The 20,652-nt window shown below is 41.1% G+C and overlaps 1 protein-coding gene across 1 annotated transcript in view; it reads left to right on the top strand.

Annotated features, from left to right (window-relative positions):
- The first annotated feature begins 3,134 nt into the window (after nt 1–3,134).
- LOC121199190 (kelch-like protein 29) overlaps nt 3,135–20,652 on the top strand; it is a 231,092-nt gene continuing 213,574 nt past the window's right edge. The window contains exons 1-2 of the mRNA XM_041063665.1: nt 3,135–3,367; nt 14,718–14,786. The gene's annotated coding sequence lies outside the window, so the exon portion shown is untranslated. The remainder of the gene's footprint in view (nt 3,368–14,717; nt 14,787–20,652) is intronic.

Consider the following 20,652-nt stretch of genomic DNA (forward strand, 5'->3'; position numbering starts at 1 on the left):
CGTCAAATTGCCCCACCAAGCATGCACCATCATCAGACATGATACTCATTTTCCTTGGAGGAAATCACTCCATAAAACCAAGATCTCAGATTGGAAGCTTTGTGCAACGCAAAAGTCCTTTTTTGATTCAAACTAGTACCTGCTGGCTCAGATTAGGCTCACTGAGCTCTACAGCAAATTAGCACACACCATTGCCCACCATCTCATATGCTGCCGTGGCTGAAAGGCACAGCTGAAAGACTTCTGAAATTACTGCAAAATAGAATTTGACCCCTGATAAGGCCCACTATCTATTCTGCCAAGTGTGACATTTTGATGCAACACTGGATGTCATGGGAGTGGGGAGCACTCAAGTGTTTTGCCCAGGCATTTTGGAGTGCATATACTTAACTTGTATGCTGGTAAACATGATATTTATATTCTGCCACGGTCAAAAGTGAATACACTGTCTTTCCTATAAATAAATAATATATAAATGAGACCAGAGCCATTCATTTATCTCATTTTACACACGTCTACATGTATGTCAAACACTTCACATTCTTGTGATAGATGTTATTAACTAATTAAAGGATGTTCTATAAAACATGATTGGTATTCCCAGTGGTGGAATGTAATTAAGTATATTTACTCAAGTAGTGTACTTGGATTCTATGGATTAATAAAAATGATTACGTTGTAAGTTTTCCCGCCTTAACGGGTTCAATAAAACCAATTAAAAATTAGATGATCAAACACTTCTGTGCCGTCGTGAGGAGAGGTCTAATTGGGCAACATAAGTGAAATCAAACACCATGAAAACAAACAGAATTTATGTTCACATTCAGTGTTAAATGCAGTGTGTGTTCTTCAGCTCCAACAATAATGCTGAAAACATTAGCAAACCCAAGTTTTTGAGTATTTGAAATTCAGCATTGTTTACATCCACATTTACAAGCTAACAGTCTTCCTCACTACATTTGTTGGCACATTAGCGCATCCTTTGGATCAGTGGAATGGTGTGAGACCATTGTCAGAACTGTGTATCCTGCATGAGAATGTGCATGCAGGAGATAAACAAAATGTGGACCCACACATCGAAAAAACAGCTCCATTATGCTATTAGAGGTCAGAAACTCCACGGGGGATCCTTGAAGTGAAACACCTGAATACTTCTCCACCACTGGATATTCCTTGGCTGCTGGGTTCTGCTTTCCCTAGCAGAACTTTATTGAGGATAATCACCACCAGTGTTGCACAAAAAGTGGTAATGCTATTACGATACAAAAACGGAATGAAAGACATTTATCGTTCCATGTCCTGCAAAAAGGCCACGTACAAAGTAAATGACCCTATTCCCACTTCAGGGAACCTTTTACATATCAGAGCAGGGTCATTAGAACCTAGTACTGCAATACATATATCATATGACAAGAATACAAAAGAAGCTGATGCAGCCTTGGATGTACATTATTTTGCAGCTAATCAGTATTTTTCCCTCTTGCAATTAACATCCCACAAGCTTTTTTTCAGAGCTGACATTTTGACTTATCAAATTAGGAATAACATTAAAAACAGTTCTGTTCTGTTCAAATGTCCCAGTGAGACATGACAGGGAGACATCATGTACCATACCAGCTCCCTGAAACCGAAGCAGCTAAACTGCATGCAGCCATCATTAATTCATTATTTACATGTGTGCTTTTTAACACAAGGGCTTCCGTGAAAAAGACCTATTGAAATAAAAAGAATGGTTGCTGTAAGATCATGCTTTATTCATATTGTCTTATATGTATGCAGTAAGTTTTAACACACTTCAGGCTGGTTAGACCCCTGCACAGGGTGAAGATGTGTGGCGCTATAGAGGAAATTTTGTGATGTCTCCTAACACTATACACTGATGAGCATGATTAAGTTCTCCTGCCTTCACTGATTGATAGAGATGTCAATCAGAGCGTGTGTACACACCCACACAGTCCTGAGAGGGGAACTAATCAAGCGAAGCCATGGATATATGTACAGCAAAGAAGAAGTAAACCAATAGCCTCTGGTTGACTGAACATTATGTGTCACTGACTGGGTGATAATCCGTCATGTAAGAACAAATAGCCCCTTAAACAGCCACTGGAAAGCTTAAAAAGAGGATCTGAAGATATGGACAGTATCTAATGGGCTTGTGTGGTCAAAAACAGCAGATTAAAAGGTTCCTACCTGAGCTAATTGCCCCACAAGCAGCCTATTTAAAAGGAAGCCAAGATAAGGGGTGGTTGAATTGTTTAAATCTAAAAAAAAAAAAAAAAGGTGCTGGGGCCGAAGCTGCTAAATGGAATGCACCATTCATTTTAACATTTGCACCTGTGTTTCCTTCCTACTGTGACATGTCAAGATGTCTTTTATGAAAAAGGGGCCCCATTCTCTGAACACTGTGGTTGTCTGTTCCTAACTTTGTGTAATTCCTGCTTCCTGTCTTTGCTGGACCTCATCACATTGCTCGATGTGTTCATGGAAAAGTGGTTAGGAAGGCGAAAAAGGGCATTGATTTTAGCCGGTCTGGATCCAGCCAGACAGAGCCCTGTTGATTTTCATTATAGCCATCTAATCAGGGGCTGATTTACAACTACGATGCAAACTGAATGTAATTGCCAGCATTTAACTACCAGGTAGGATGGAAAAACAGCAGTGGTCTGGATACTGCAGGACCAAGAATGAAAAAGAAACTGCATTAGGGGATGTTTACGGTGAGATTTTGACTTGTGAAAAGCCCTCCATTAACATTTTAAAGCATCTCTCCATAGCCTGAAATGGTCTTTAGTGTAAATGGATGTTAAATAATTGGAATTGTTGATTCTCTCTAGAGACCGGAATAAAAATGTCCCCTAATCTGGACCAGCATGAACCTCTGGAACTCCCTTGAGGTCCCCCCACAATGATCCCAGAACCCTCTTGTGGGGACGGGTGGATTGTCCATGCTGGTGGTATACAGCGAACGCAACCCTGCAAGGTACACGCAGTTGCGCACAGCGGCGTGTGGGAGGCGCTGTAGGGCTTGAGTGAGCAAAACAAAGTGAAAGGGGAGGAGCAGCATCGGGAGTAAAGTGGCCACACGGTGTGCCAGACCGTCCAAGCAGTCGCTTACATCTCAGATCCGTCGCCGTGCAGCGAGCACAGAAAGACGCGTCTGCCAAGTCCTGACCGCTCCACTTGGTGACGTGCAGCGTGGAGCACAGACGGGCCACTAACCGAGCAGCACACAGCCGCTACCAGTGCGCAGCGTTGTCCCTTTTGCTGTAAAATGCAACAGCAGTCTTTGCGGGATAAGGACAGCATTCAAGCAGCGCCGTAGCGAAACAAGGACAAACGCCGGGGGACAGGAGCAGCGAGCGGCCGGGTAGGTGAGCGCTCGGCCAGCGTAGCTGGAAACATTCGCCGCGCTGACTGTGTGTGCACGCTTCATTTTGACGTGCTTTGTGTCGGGCAGGAGTTTAGACGGCACAGGGGCACTTGTCCTATCATGAATGAATGAGAGCAGGCTCATCAGTTTCACAGCCACCCCTAAGCTGAGGACCATAGCCTACCAAATGGTGTGTGCGGCGCTCACGTTGTGCGCAAGCGCTCCCGCAAGAAAGAAAAAACTAACTTCACGTCTCAGCGCTTGTGAGAGAAACTAGGAAAATAGTGAGGTAGTGGTCGAGACAAAGGTCAGCAATTTAGAACTAACGTTTAGTGACTGCCGCTGCAAAAATTTCCTTAAAAAATATTTTTAAAAATCCATTAATTTCACTTAAATTAGGTTGATATAGCATAGTATGAAATACACACTTATTTTATGTAATAAAACCTTAAGTTATTAGCAAATTAATGGGCAAAATAAAGGAACTGATAAACCAATATTAACTAATGTTATGTGTCGTTAAGTCTTTGAATTTATACTTGTAAATGTTCCCAAAATAGACAGATCCTCAGGCCTAAATATCACAAATGCACTTATTGCATTTGAAATATTCCTCATTGTATCCTCAAATGCACTCTGTAATGTGCCTAATTCTATTTATGAAATCCTATTATTATATTCTACAGATGTGTACAACTTGTATCCAGCACTGTGGGAGACCCATCCTCCAGACAACAAAGCATTTACTCATCACACGTCCCATGTGTTGTTACAGTGAAATGCTGTTGTCTTGGTTGTGAGGGACACTGCCTTTTCCTCCCAGAAAGTTACTGATGAATACTGGTTTTAAAAATGCTGCCACTCATCCATGAACAGCAATGTTTTTTTTTATTTTTTATTTTTTTCCTGGCAAGTGGGAAGCTATTGATGAAAGAATGAAGTTTGTGCTAATCATAGTTTTATCACATTTAATCTGTAGTCCATATGCAGCATGATTTATTATCAGCTCTCATACCCAGCTACACACTTGTCAATCTTGTCCCCCACTGGTCTTGGCACTGATGCCTGTTTACGAGCCCCGGCATGAGCGTGCGTTACTACATGCAGTATAAATAGATGTACAGCCGCCCGACTTTACTATATGGGCTTCTGTTCCTAAATGGATATGTCCCTGTCTTGCTATTGTAGTAACGGGCCAAAAATGCGGAGCAGGAACAGGACACACTTCCCTTCGGATGACATTTGAAAACCTAGCAGGCTATCGTGAATCAAGGCAGGGATTAAGGGCTTTAGTCCTAGTCCTCCCTGAACAGGCAGGGAGCTCTGCTCTCGATGAGGTAAGGCGATGCATTTGCCTTAGAGCTGGGGCCATTTAGCAGGGGTCTTCTCGCCTCATCTGCCGCGTATGACGGAGAAGCGTCTCTGCATATTTAGAATAACCAGTCACCGTAGGTGGATGATTATGCAGCAGCATCAGCAGCGAAATACAGAGGTGTATATTTCTGTGTGTGTTAAGCCACAGATCCTCATTGTGAGGCGAGGCACACCTCTGTGGAAAGTATTGTGGTTTCTCTGGGTTTGTCAAAAGCGTCTTTACAATAAACTCAATCAGGGATAATCCTTCTATATGAAACGTGATTTAGGTTGGCCTGGGGAACCGCTTTGGCCTGAGGAATTCATTTAGAAATTACCCCCCAAGGCATTTATCCTATTAGTAAAGGCCAAGCGGAAAACAACTCTTGTTGTTATGGTCAGCAAGTTACAGTACTGTAGCTCAAGGCTGTTTTTTTTTTTTTATTTCACCCCATTTTTCCAAGAAGGAGTGCGCTTTTGCAGGGTAAAGGGGGAGCATAATTTGACTGGTGTGTATACTGGGCTGTTAATACAGGCAAGGACAGTTAAAATGCTGCACACTATATTCTTGTACTTGGATGAAGTTGTGATCCCCTGATTTTGCCTCTGGTGATGGACTGGAGTTAAAAGGAGTCCAGAAGCTTTTGCCAGGCTTGCCAACTAACATGACCGCAGAAAGCCAGGCTCTCAGTGTTTTTTTCATGTAACAGCAGTCAGATAAACGTAATGGTGCCTCGGCTGCTGTAGGGGAAGCAGCATGGAAGAGATGGAGCCATTTTCCTCTGTCTCCTTTTTAAGAATGTACACACCAGTCCTCTGTTTATCGACACCTGCTCACCAAAGCAAATTATTAATGTGTGAATGTAGCCGGCAATTACACTTGATTCTGGTGGCGCAGTGGGTATTAGAAGGCCAATCTGGACCAACCCGCCCCCAATCAAAATGAAAGCGAAGAGCAAGTTTAAGAAGTGTGTCCTTTCTTGTAATCACATTTCAGAAACATGCTCTTGCAGATTTTTAATTAAAGTTTCTTTCATAGACTAGTTAACGGTCTATATGCGCATTCATTCTGTGTGTAGTTTACCCATAACCCAAATGCAGTCGTAAGTGCTCTTTCGGAAATGACTGAGCAGAGACGCGATGTTGAGCATGAGCAGAAAAGTACAAACGCTTTTGTGATTTCTCTGCTGTCCACCGCTCATGTGGCTAAAAGGCTTTGATAGCTGCTGGAAAGATAATGATCATATATATATATAGTGAAGATACAAAGAGCTCACACTCACATTTTAATTGACGGCGAGATCCTAGAGTGGAAGCTATTCTTTGTCTTTTGAATTAGAAAATTCTCAATAGATGGAGAAAAATGTTGTAGTCATTTGCACTGCTGTAACATCCGTGTGTCTGAGGTTAAAAAGCTGTAGCGTTGTGATCACATTCTTATTGTCTGTTTTGCTGAGGTGCAGCTGACAGTGAAGCGACACCCGAAAAATAATTTCCATATTAAAAGGATCAAGGCTTTATCACATTTTTCCAGATCATTAATCATGCAGGTCACACACATAGGGTTTTGTCTGTATCTTCGACTAAACTGGAATAACGTAACTGTTTTTATTGACTTTAAACTCAGTGTTGTTTGGTGGAAGTTTAACATTATATCAGACACAGAAGGAGAATAATTCTTTTGTTTGTGATTTTCAGATGGCGCTTAGAGACGAGAATGCCGTTACAGCCCTTTGAATCTGGAGTCCATGACGCTGTGGTGCACTTAGCCAATGAAAAATGTCACTTTCAACCTCAGCTAAAACTAAATGCAAAGGTGTGGCTGTGGCATCTGCGGCATATTCTATATGTTTTGGCAAAATAATCACAAATTACGTACAAATATTAGCAAGATCAGCCACATATATAAAGCGAATAAGCATATTTCCCTGAACGTCTAATTATTCCATAGCTTAGCCCAGTCCTGGACATGACCTCCCTGTAAAACCTCTACATGCTGTTTCTTTTTTTTCTTTACCCTGTGGTTTTGGCACAGCCTGTACAAACAGGATAGAACATGTTCATTAATGAGTTTTAGAGGTGTTTCCAGTCTTCGTAGTAAGCTATGCCAACCGGCTGCTGGCAGTAGCTTCATGTTTACTGCACAGACATGAGAGAGTTATCATTCTTCTTATCTAATGCCGGACAAGAAAGCACGTAAGCATGTTGCTTAAACGTACTGGAGGTATTGTTGATGATTATGAATAATTGCTGAGTTCTCGTGGTGCTTATATTGCTCTTAACCCCAACATTTTGCATTCCAGTATAACCCAGGTCTTAGACAATGCCTGCACAGAAGTCTTGTGTTATGGTTATGTACTCCTTCGCTTTAATTTATTCTTAACATATACTTGTTTTTCTTTACTCCTCCTTGTTTTTGTTCCACTTGAAATTGTCATTTGGATTCCCCCAGTGAGCACTGCATTAAGAAATACAGCCTATTGTAGCTAAATTGCCACAGCCACATAAGTGGTTCACACAGGTAGCCGAGTACAGCATGCTTATCAAGGCGGTAGCATCTCCCCACCTCCCCTTCAGGTAGTCATGCTAACTTGGTGAGAGTGGCAGTTAAATGCCAGCAGGACCACACTTTGTACTTATCTTTACCTGTTGGAGACAACAGCCACAGCCAGGCTTTACCCACGGCCCGCAGTCAGTTAATTGTTCTGAAGTGGCACCGGAGCCAACTCGGGAGTGTGACACAGTCCTTTTAAAGAGATCCAGTCTGTCATTGATCGTGGTGGGTTTCAGGATGTCCTGGCCATGTTTATTAGCGTATCAAAGGTAACAAGCTTGATAGGAAAGGAGCTGAGTGTGCTTGATTTGTCTTGAGTTGATTGGCAGTGTGCAGCTTTGATACCAAGATGATGAAGGACTTCGCTGTGAAAGGAGGAGGATGAGATGGAATTTTTTTTCCTCTAAGACAAAGCAGATTGAGGCCATCGTTTTGTTTTTTTTTGCCATCATCTATTTACAGGTGTTTTCAAAGTAACACCTGTAAATAGTTTGCATCTGTGATGTTTGCAGGCTCTATTAATACTCGATAATAAATAAAAATATATTTCTGTAGTTAAGTTATTTAACAAAGAGAAACATTGCCACTGTTTGGACAAATAGATGTTGGTGTTTACTTTCTGTGGTACATTTGAATCTGAGGAAAAATTACTGACAGGTGTGACTCCTTCTTCTAAGGATAAACATGGTTAGAAAATCTTTAGGTGAATTTTGTACTTTTAATACAACAACATAGTGCATCAGTCTCCTTCTACTCCCACTGCAGCCTTTACGCTTCCCTTGTTGGGTTTCAGTGGCAGGAGTGTCTGTGCTTGAATATGCTGCTGAATGTTTAGCTTGATCAGAGGCTATTACAAAGCATAATATACTTGATAATGTACATGGGGCAAAAGGCCATGAGCAAATGCTGTGTTCCCAAGCTCTTTAGAGATCAGTGAACTATGAAAGGCAGTCTCTTCAGCTGCCCTCTTGAACACAGTCGCTGAAGGGCTAGTGATGCTGGTATCATATTTCTAAAAAGCCTGCAATTTCCCTGTTCAGAGACCCAAATGGTCTCAAAATGCACTAAGCTCTCAACCTCCTACATCCATGGAGATTTGAGTCGGTAGCTCATTTTCAAATGTTACTTTGGGTCATTTTAAATAAGTTTTTAATCCTGAAACTTAGGAAATTTCAATACCATTTGATTGGAGTTGTTAAATTCTTATTAAATGCTTGTAGCTTGTGTTTTTAGATGGTAAAATATGAGTATTTTTATGAACTAACCATATAAGTTAATGTATATTTTTTATTTTATTTTGCACATACATTAGATGTGTATTAATATAATTATAGTTAGAATTGTATTAGTAAAGGATACTTTTAGCATGTTCGTCATCCAGCTTTTCATTATCTTTATGTTTTGAATCCATTTGCCTTAACATGAATGCCCATTGCCTAAAAATAAAAGCACAACCAGCCACTGAAAACAACCTTGGTGAAGTGTGCAGTCTTTTGTGGAGCCGTACCTCTTGTCCAGCACTATACAGTGCACATACATGCCATATTTGTTGAGGGCTGTGCATTAGCCCATGTCTTAGTGTTAGTGTGGCCTTAATATTTTCTATGTAGTCCATCAGCCATGCTTTCCAGGAAGCATATCCAAGCTACGCTGCCCGACAAAATAATGGGACCCATTAGGCCCCGAGTAAGCAAGCTGACACCAAGGGCCAGGGCCAAGGGGCCATACTTACCAGATAAAGACCCAGTTCCAGATTTACCCACAGCTTTATTCCAGTGTCATTTCATGCAGTGTTTGAAAATATTTGGTTTCCTGCAAAAGAAAAAGGCTACTTAGCCTATTTGAGGAGAAAAATGGAAGCTATTACCATAATTTTAATACCCACACAGACGGCTTAAATTCACTTGACATGTTTGAGGACAGGGGGTGAGGATTTGGTTTGGACTTAGGCCTGTGAGGCTTCATCTCTGGGCCCCTGCAGTCTGTGAAGCTGCTGTGTGGTGAGTGGCTCCACAGGGGGCAGGTTAAGCCTGTTAGCCCCATATGATGACGCCGCAGGTTTGCTCCATGGATGGGGGAAAGATGGGAAGGAGGTGGACATGGAAAAATCTTTTCTATCTTGTAGCTCATCGCCACCACCGTAGCCACTGCCATTTATTTTCCTGTTTATGCGGGCTCCCATTAAGCCTGGCCACAGGACTATTTCTACTCTGCAGCTATCTGAAAGCCACAGCTCCCCTGGCGTCTCTTTTATGAACCTTAGTCATTTTAATAAGGTGTGTTTTACTATCTTATCTCTACTTTTGAATAAACATCATCTATAATAAAATGTAAAATCTATTTGAGGTATGTCCTGGCTGTTAAAAAATGCAGAATACAGCAGGCATTATTTGAGAATGCACTGGCCCTTAGAATGACATGGATGCATTATGTAATAATTTATTTGAAATTGAATAATTGAATCTGCCTTGAGGAGAAGCAGAGCTTAAAGAGAGGCCTGCTGGAACAGGTTTTGAGGTGGAATGTCAGACTCAAACCAGCTCTGTCTGCTTGAGGCGAACCAGACTTCAAATTACTTCAAGAGGAAAACAAATTTCACTGGTCACTGAAGTCACTTGAACTCATTTCCCCCCGCCTGTCTTTCTCAGAACCATGTAAAATTATAATAAAACTATCTGGCATCTGCTACTGTCATTTTGCCCGTGTCACAACAAAACAGCAACGCATAGTTTATGTGCTGCAGTAATTGCACTGTGGAGTGTTTTTGTCTTGATTTCGTCATTTGTCTTGGTGTTCACAGGAAACAAATCATATTAAATGTTGAGAAACCATTTGATATCAAACAGGCTTTTCTAGTAATCTTCTGAAATCATTACATGACCATTAAAGATTGTAAAGAATAAACGGAAGTGATGTTCTTTTGTTTGCCTCCATGTTTTGATATCTCTGCTTCTTTATCCTTTACCATGTGTTTTATTTTGAAGAATCCGCTCATTCTGCAACTGTAAAACTCTAGATCATTTATCTCCAGTGTGGAATGAATATGTAAATAGTTCACCGTTAATGGAAGTATACATAACGCCGACTTACAGCCATGTCTGATTTGCATACTCCAACAGTGCAAGTTGAAAGGTGGCTTTTGAGTTAAGAGGATACATAAATCATGTGTTAGCAGGAGGTGTGAGGTGCATCTGTAATATCATCCTATTTACAACCTGTTTGCTTTAGCCTGGATGTATTCTTCCAAGGACTAGAGCAGCTTATAAAATATTGGCCCCATCCCAGCGACCTAATGCTGTGATGCTTGTACTCCAGTGCTGATTAATTCATGTTGTCAGTAGATTTTCCCTGTATAAATACCTGCAGCACAATGACCAGGGTCATTAATTGTATTTTAGTAATTACTGCAGGACACCTGGCAACAAATAATAGTGAAAGGCTGTTTTTATTTTGCAGACTGTTTGTTTTTGTTTGAAATGTGCTCTTATTGTCTGACAGTGGGTGTCTAGCTTTTGGCATTGGTACTTTGAATGATGAAACACTGCATGATGCTGCATTCACTGTAACTGGGTGTCAGTGGGTCACCCAGATATTAAAATAGGACTATTTATGTTTGCCTATAGGGATATTAAAAAAAAATCATGTAGCAGTCACAGGGACTTTGCTTATACCATGTTTAAACAGAAGCTTAGCTACTTAACCTCTCATTACATCTTTACAGTTCATTGGAGTGGACTTTAAAGTCAAGCGTTTGCCGCTCATATCGGCAGCCAAGGGAACGAACAGTGGAAATCAGAGAGAAGTAAACTCCTGCTTGGAAAGGCTTGAAAGGCAATGTTTTCTCCTTCGGCCTCTCTCTCTGCTTGTTTATTTTATGTGCTGCAGTTTGGCTGGTTTTTTTTTTTTTCTTTTTTTTGTATTCAAAGACACAGACATTTGGCTGTGATAAAACTGACCGTAATGTTAATAAGACAGCGGCTGAAGGTGGCATTGTAAAGATATCTTTTGTCACTGGTTGGTGCCCGTGGGCCTCTCTGTAATTTTATAGCTTTCCCGAACAGACATTTCTGTTTCTCATACGTGCCTACCAACCCCCCATGCACACACACATACACATACACCTCTCTGGACATGAATTTGTTGCTGCTTGGAAATTTTATGAGAGAAATCTTCAAACTGCAGTTAGAGCAGTCAGTGGTTAGTCTGACTAACACAAAGCTTCTCAGAATACTCAGTTTTAGGAGAAGCTCTGTGCTTTGTTTTCCTGGCCACTTTGCAGATCTTCAATTTATGTAACAATACCTTGACCCTGAAATGAACAGTCCACTTGAAAACAGCCTTTTTGAGAATGGAGCCAATGTGATGGCAGCCACGTTTGGTTATTAATGGTCGGGTCTCTATCTCTCGGGCCCTAATTGGTCTCTGCTGATTGCTGAGCATTCTGATTAAGAAATGCCATTAAAACTGATGTATTATGCTTTCAAGTGTTTTTCACAGTTAGATAGCTGCTTCAATCAATTGATAATTACGTAGATGATTTATCGCTGGGGTTCATTTTGACAAGTTTACAATAATTGGCACAGTAAAACTTTTTCTGTATGTCCAGTGAATGAGAGCGAGCGGCTTCTCGTGCAGAATAAATTGAAACGATTTCTTGAACAATGTGTCAACGCTGAAGCAAAGCCCCAAAAATAATTTCCCAAACTTTCATTGCTCCATATCTGTCCAGATTCTGAGAGAAGATTAATATTTTCAATTTCTGAGCATTATTTGTCGTTTATTATGAAGTATTCAACTCTTATCTGTTATTGTTACTCACTCAGAAGTGACTCATTGGACTCAAACTGCATGTTTTTCAAGATGGATATGCAAGAAGTTAATTAGTGGAAGAGGAGACAAAATATAAATCTATAGGGAGAAGTCAATGAGGTAGTTAATGATCTTACTTTGTGTGGAGTTAATGGAAAACATCTCTAATTTCATGCCAAAGTAAACAATTTTCCTACGGGGTTTTAACTCATTTTCTAGGAAAAAAAAAAAGAAAAGAAAGAAAGATTTTGTTTATCCACCACAATGCTCAAGATAATAACTGGTCATAAAGTTTTTAGAAATTTTGACACATTAAGCCCTGGCATCATGGAGTCTTTATATTGTGGAGCATGTTATTTTTCAGGTTAATTATCAGTGTTTTTGTGGTTTTAATTATAACCTTATAAATAAATGATAAATGATGGATAAATGAGAGGCGGCAGCAGAACATTATGCATTCAGGTGTAATATTCATTACAACTTTTTGAAAATATTTTTTATATAAATGCACAGTTGGACACATTCTAACTTTTAATGAGATCTCACTTAGGATTATTTTGGCACCGTTGCATAAACAACCATATGTCAAAACTTTTTTTCTTTTCTTTTTTTAAGAATCACTCTCTGTGCAACGGCAGGTGCTTTTTAGCTCCTTAAACTGATAGTGGAAAGAATTGGTTTTATACCAGCAAGCTACTGTCTTTTATCATCCTCTTGAGGAAGATTTGGCAAGGTAGCTGTTTCCATCCTTGCACAATCATCACAATGGAAATCAATTTTTTTGAAGAATAAAGAAACCTGTTTTTACCCACCATTTTTCATCTTAAAAGAAAAAAAATCAGGCAAAGTCATGTTCTACAGACTATTAAGTCGGATGTGATGTATGTGACTTGGAAGTAGAGTCAGCAAAACAAGATGAATGAGCAATCAATAACTTTTCACTTTTTGAAAAGGTTTCCTTGTCTGCTTTGTTTCAGACATATGGTTCTACTCTGCAGCCCATTCTGAGAACTGTCTGCATCATCGCTGTATTATTTTGAAGGACAGCAGATACTTCAACTTTTTCAGCCTTTATTTCAGCCTTATTCTCAAAAAAGAATAATTTTTGGCAGCATAGCTTCAGAAGAGACAGTGAGAGGGGATGAAAAGAGAGAAATGTATCTGTGTAAATGCAAATGGCGGGGTTACTAACTGCCCAGCATAATCACAGCCTGCTCAAAGACTATATTCTTGCAGTGCTACATGGGAGTTTGAAAGGACGTTAAATTGTCCTCTTGGATTCTTTCTCCGCTGTATTTCATCAAATTCTAACAACTGATGTGAGCTAATTTACCTGTTTGTTCTCTCTCAAGCTGCCTCATCTGCTTCTACTTCACTAAGAGATTGCCTCCATTTCCCAGAATGACTTTTGAGAACCCCCAGAGAACGGTTCGTAAACGCCACCTGACAAATTCAGCTGTGTGTTTAAGGTGTCGCTAGAGAGAGAGAGAGAAAAAAAAGCAGTAATCCTCGGGAAAGCAGAGAAAGTGAGCTGAGAGACGGCAGAATTCACAGCCTTTAAAGTTCAACGTGGCTGCATTGCTTGCTGGTTTATCGAGGGTGCTCTGGGGGGCAGAGAGGAAAAGATCCTGATCTGTGATGGATCTCTGCCTGTGTGGTTGTTAAGTTGCAGAAAGAAAGCCCGTTGTTCTTTGATTGTGAGAGGATTCTGCCAAAAGTTGATGTTTACACAGATTTTTAGGGCATTAGCTGCAGTGATAGTCATTTTCATTTTGACCATGGTACATTTGGAATGAGAAAAATAAATCACAGAAAACATTATGATTCAGTTGGGGTTTTTTCTTTTAATGACGGAAGAATCAGTCATTTTGTTTGCAACATTATTCTTTATTTCTTTCATTTAGTGTGAACAGGTCATAATTCAGAGTGATAAAGGATGTCTTCCATGTTTTGTTTTTTTTTTTTAAACTTTCTTCTAATAAAAAAATATCCTTGAACAGTAGTTCACAGACACATACGCACACACACAAAGAGCAAGATGTGGTGACTTCCAAAGGCTGCCACGGTGCAGGAGTCAGATGATCGCTGTTTTTAAGAACAGCGCCATTGTTATGTTCGACAATGAGGGCCTTTGAAGTGTCATCTCCCATGCAAAACCCTGTCCTTTGTCGTCATCTTAAAAGGAGCAGAGCCTTCGGTTTCGCATATAATTGTAGTAATTTTTTATTTGCTACCAATCCCTGAGAGCTTTTTCATCTGCAACCACGTGCCCACAGCTTGACCTTTTCCGCTAGCGAATTATCCGGTGTTGACCTCTAACGTTCTCTCAGGACAGTTGGAGAGTTATTGATAGGTTTTGCTCAGTGGTGTATGTCTCTGTGGAGTCGTTTATCTGTTCTCCAGAACAAAGATCACACTAATAAATCTCTTGATGCAGATTGTTCCATACTTGAATGGGTTGTTTTGTGTTTTTTTTTTGTTTTTTTTTTCATTCTTTTGAGTGAAGTGATGCCTGGTTTTTTGTCAATAAATAACAGATGGCGAGTATGAGAATATTAGGGCCAGATTTATAGACGTTTCATTTCATTTTCTGTTTTAAAGCCTCACCATATTCTGTTATTGTTTCTGCAGGTGTAGACGGCAATACTCAAAAGATCTAATTTGTCTGTGATGAGCATCCCCATCCACCAGAGACCAAAGGTACGGTAAGATATGAAAAGCTCATTATCTTATGTCCCAATAAACATTTTATTATGCCACTGACATGCCACACAGCATGATACAAAAGAATAATAAAATAAGAGTCATATTCAGACTCCTCATTTCTGTTTTCCCACAGAAGCTATTGTGGACAATTGTCGTTTTAGTAATTCACTAACATTATTATTATAGTTAAAAAATAATTTGTTTATGAGAAGAGTGATAAATTGCACTGTAATGTAACTTGATCAGTTCCACTTTTCTAATCTTAATGTGCAGTATTTGAACCTTTGATACAGCTTACTGTGTGTAAGTGTATGTGTTCTGTGGCGTTGGCCTGGTTTAGTGGGGGGTTGATCGTGTGGAATTATTTGATATATGGCGTCATTAATTCTGCTCGACTTCCCTGCCGTGTCCAGAAAATGAGCTATGTCTGTCTTTGTTTCTCCTTCCCCGCAAAGATCTTGCAATTCTGTCAGCAAGCAAAACCCAAGTCGGTCTCCAAGCAATTACGGGGTTAGAGTCTGATCTCAGGTCATTAAGAGATAGGATTACTCCTGGACCGCAGGACCCCAGGAATGTACAGACCCCTCTGGTGGTCTGCTCACCGCTGATGAAATAGAATTGAATTAATGGGGTTGCCCACTGCGAGGACTGATTAGAACGACATCCTGCCTTTGATCCCTGAGCGAGGTGACCAGGCGCGGGCGCCACAGGCACATGGGGGGGGTTGGGCTTTTGTGTTTGTGTGTGTGTGTGTGTATTAGTGTGTGTGTGCCCGTCCTGGGTCAGTGCATCACTGATGAACAGGACTCATTATTATGTGCACTCTTTGCTGGGGTTCAGCCCTCACTGGGGGTGCTTCAGGTGTAAAATAATTCGGTGGTGTTTGGTTTGTGTGCTCATACTGTTGCCTGTGGTCCAAAGCTGTAGTTCCATGCTGCGTTCAGCTCTCACACTTTGGCCAATTAGCTGTACTCCTGCATACATTCTTAAAAGGCTCACCTGCGATCACACCTGCAGCTTGCGTTCTGTCGCCTAAACCATAGCAGCCACATATGAGTGTGATTGTGTAGGCTGTTGCCAGTCGTCCAGAATGTGTAGGAGAGAAACAACACGACTCCTAAACCCAGGATTGTTTCAGTTTACCACTGGCATTTACCACTTTGTTGGTTCAAGTGCAGCTTCTTGTGGTAAATTCCCCAACACCCAAAATACACGAGCTGATGAGGACCACTTGAGCGTAGCATTAAGCCTTTGTGTACCAGGGCTTTCTCTACCTCAGCCAGTATACTCCAGAACAGAGGCGATTCACGCAGCAATTGGCCAGGTGTGTAGAGGTGAGAAATCCCATATTTTAAAGGGATTACCGCTTGTTGTCGCTTTCAGCTACGGCAATGCTTTCACCCTACCTTTGGAGTGTGGCCATCCAGAACGGCCGTTATCACTTTCTCCTTCTAACTTTATTTGACATTTCAAACAAACTACATTGTTTTTTTTGTTTTTTTTTTCAAGCTGTCACGTCCAACAGCTAACCCTAACCTAACAGCAATGCAACAACCAATTCCCCCGGGTTGTAGCTCAGATGTATTGTGGCATGAAATTATACGTTTTCAAGTGAATATCACGATCTGTATTTCTTTGGTTATTGTTTTGCCCATGAAATTCGGTTTTGTGTTGTAAGAGGGTTTCAGCTGAATGTGACTGAGTTGACGACAACATGTACTGTATCAGATTTTGTATTTGTTTGCACCTTCAGTGAACATTGCGAGAAAGGTGTTTAAACTTTAAAGGTCTGGCTATTTAATACACCCTGCATTCAACCCATCTACCCACTAATAGAAAATGTCCAATGGAATATCTTATAGGCAGTGGTTACCCACCGGCTATAAGGTGTCACCATCTGTTTCCGTATACCCATAAAGCTCGGGAGTGGTTTGGGGGTTTTTCCATTAGTTGGTGTGACTGTTCTTACTCCAAACAAACTGCACCGCATTTAACTTGGAGGAGCACATGGACTTGCATTCTCACTACCGGGCAGGCCTAGTGTGCTTATTTGTTGCAGAGCCAAGTTTGAAATGCTGTTGTTCTCATTTTAACTAAAAAAAAAAAAAAGTGAGTGATCCAGAGTTTGTTTTAACCACTCCAGACATTCTTGGCGTGACTGTGCCCTAAGTCCTCACAGCCCAATGTGAGAACAAGAAAGAATAACATCTTTTTAGTGTAGAAGAATTATCAGATGATTCAAAATGCCCTTCTGCCTGCCAAGCCTGCCTCTTGAATGGAAGCTGGAGCACAACACAATAAGTTTTTATTTATTTATTTATTTTTATCCACATACCTTGGGAAGTAATGGTCATCATCACCCTTGTTTGCCCAGCAGTGCGCTGTTTACGTTGGGCCCCCAGACAGTAAGCTGGAGCTGTCTGCCGAAATCATTCTCAAGGCCACCACGAGTAATGATAGATGACAAGCTTCTGTGAGGAGGAAAACAAGTCTCCTGGTAGCACGCAGAGCCGCTCAGACAAAGGTGCCATCGGCTGGCAGCCTGCTGCACTGGTTGTGGAGGAAGGTTGAGGGGGTGGCGGTGAATAAAAGACCGGAGGAGACTCAGCCACAACTAATGAGAAGGAAAGCTACATCTCTCCTGTTGAGGAGTGTAGTAAATTACAGTGAGCCGTGTGCAGGGACTCTTTCGCTGGCAGTGAATACTAATAAAACCAAGTGGTCACTTTTTTTTTTTTTTTTTTTGTAGCCGAATCAGAAGTTCCAGTTTGTGCTAGTGTACAGGACTAACCTTGACTTTGCACCGAGCATTAAAATTTCATTGCTTTTATTATTGATTTCATTTTTCTATCTGTAGTCATGAAGTTAAGCACCTGTCTGGGAGTGCTCTCTGGAACAGTGGGTTCAGGGCTGGCATGCCATATGCCGACCAAGGCAAAATGGAAGACAACACGACTCCTTACCTGAGATAGCTATAACCGAGGATGGGCAGAATTCCAATTGTAGCATGTATCAGGTTTCGCTAGAATTATTCTGTAACGTGATCATGTGATATTGAAACAAGGCAATAATATTTTGGCCCGATGGGTCACAGGGTCAACAAAAACACGAGGATTCATTCTCTGGGAACCATGAATCTCCTACAGCAAATTCTGTGTAAATCTGGCCATCTGTTTGGTGACTCAGTTCACTATTGAAAGCTCAGAGAAAAGCTAGTAAATGGAATTTTGGGTAAGGTTGTTTTGTCAAACTACTGTTCCCAGGGTCAGTGACTGTACTTGGAAAAAAAAGTGTCCCTAAAATCATTTTTGGTCAATCAGTACAAAATTTCTTGGCAGTAATTTCTGAGATATTTTATTTCTCTGGACCAACATGTTTCATGGACCAGCTCCACAGCCTCAGGATTTGCTGCCAGTGAGGGAAACATTCTTCCTTAAAATATTTCACATGTGCATTTATATCACACCTCCTTTTACCTGGCCACAATATATAGTCAGTTTAGTTATATAACACTGAATTTTGCATTCATATTATGCTCAGTGTCACAGGTCCTCAGTGATGTTTTTTTTTTAAATGAAACTAATATCTGATAACATGGGATGAATAGGAGTATATATTTTTTTTAGAATCATCCATCCTGAAAAAAAGAAGTAATACATAATTACAGTGTGAGCTGATTCACACATGTGCCTCTACCTAATGGACAGCCCTGCTGCGAGAGGATAAAGACATTAACAGTTTTTAGCTGTGGCTCATGGCTTGTCATGTGTCATCTCCCTCTGCTGCATTTTTTTTCAGCAAAATTAAAGCAGAAGCAGAAGTAGTCTTATGTAATGTTAAACTCTATATTAAAAAAAAAAAGGTTGGCTTTGTGTCCACTTGAGGATGTGCCTCCGCCTACCACCACTATTAACACCGGGAGTCTTCACCTGCTGACAAAGGGAAAAAAGCCTTGAGAAGGGCATTTATCTGGATGCAGCACAGCCAAGTATTTAGCTGTACAGACAGAAAATTATGTGAGTAGTCCTGGGTAAAGACATGTTCTAAGCAAAAAAGTAATGTCACTAATGACGTGACCTCTGACCTGACCGTCATGAGGTGTATGTCTGATATTGTCTTTGCTGTTGAGAACAATCAGGTGTGCAGGAAGAAGGGTGAGGGAAGCGGGGAGCAAGGGCAGGCTTTTCAAAAGCCCCCCCGCCCCGCTGCCATTCATGAGGCCACCTCCGGCCCTCACGGCCCAAAGCCTCTGCCTTAATGATAAAAATGGCTTCCTCCTTTTTCTCAGGCACGCAGGGATCCCATTCACATGCCATTACTAGACCATAACAGGGGCGGAACATAAACACACATGCATAAACACCGACCGCAGCTCGCGCAGCCACACGTACCCGGTTATATTCTTGTCACATAAACAGTGAGGCATTGTCTCCTGCACGCCCCTGGAGTGATTAAGACGTAAGGCACTGCGGGGGTCGGCCCACGGTTAAAGGAGCATAGAATCCTAAGAGGCTGACACACGCAAACACACACACATACACACAGCAGGGGTTTGGCATGGCATCGTATCCAGGCCATTGAGGCTAATATCTGTGAATGGGGCATGCTGGCACTTTGAGCAATACTATCAGTGTTGTCTCTTTTCCTTAACGTGCCCTCAGGGACTGCACAGCATAAACACATCAGAAGGGAGAGGAGAAGCATGTAGCAACTTTATTTCTTTCACTCGGGAGTAGAGAAGTAGTATAAGGACATTACTCCCTCATTTAAAGCCATTTAAGTTTAACTGTCAGATCATGTTTTGCTGAGAAGATAAAATGTCTTCGCTTTGCTGTTAAAAGGTGCAGCGCTCCCTGCTTTGGCTCCACGATGCCGCCGTCATATACTTGTGCTACTGATATTTAAATAACCAGTTGTATAAGCTTTTTTGTGCAGTGTTTCAAATAGCACATTGTAAATTGCACATTGCATTTATCGCAGCTTCATTATTAGCTTTCCAACGTGAAAAAAGGTGCCACACATTTTTAACTAGTCTGAAAATGGCACCTGACCTTCCACTGAAAAGAACCCGTTTTAAACATTTCTCGTTTTCATGTTGTTTATACTTTAACCAGAAAGTGAAATTAAAAATCTCATTCTCTCAATAGTGTCAGTCCAACATGGGCCACAGTGACACTGAGCTAAAGACGAACAAGAACAAACAAACAAACCACGTCTGGCATCTCATTGTTTTTAACATTGCTGGCTGCATTTTATTGATAGAACCATGAGCTGAAGAAATACTGGGCTTTACAAAAGCACACCTGCAAAGAAAAATCATTCAATTCAGGTGTCAGACATCAACAGACATGCTTTACTGGCTTGTATTCATTTATTGAAAGACCCTTTTAAAGTATCTCCTTTTATTCCTCTTTTAAATTGGCAGTTCAGCCGAGGAATGTGAGTTGAACACGGTGACATAACGCAAAGAGAAAGCTGAAAAATGTTCAGCATCACCAGCTGTCCATCCATCCATCTATTCATCCACGAAATCCTGTCAGCCATGGTTTCCCTGAGCCCTCTGTTGCCAAACCTTCATTTCCCCTTTGGTGAGGATGTCCTGCCGCCTGAGGATATCAAGCAGCAGGCTTTGCCATTTCAGGGCATGCAGTGTGTCTGTCATGTCAGCTGTCTTATTTAAGAATATCTACACCTGGGTGCCCCCTTGCGCTCGGCCTCCATGCAAGTGATGCCATATATTTTATACTGGGTATCTGTTCTTTGGCCACGGAGAGGCGTTAAGGCATATATCATATATCCAGTTTTAGTGTGTGTCATTAGTTGCTATGCTGTTGTGAGGTAGTTATCACAGCAGGGAAGG

Source organism: Toxotes jaculatrix, chromosome 19 (genome assembly GCF_017976425.1).
Source record: "Toxotes jaculatrix isolate fToxJac2 chromosome 19, fToxJac2.pri, whole genome shotgun sequence".
Lineage (NCBI taxonomy): Eukaryota > Metazoa > Chordata > Actinopteri > Toxotidae > Toxotes > Toxotes jaculatrix.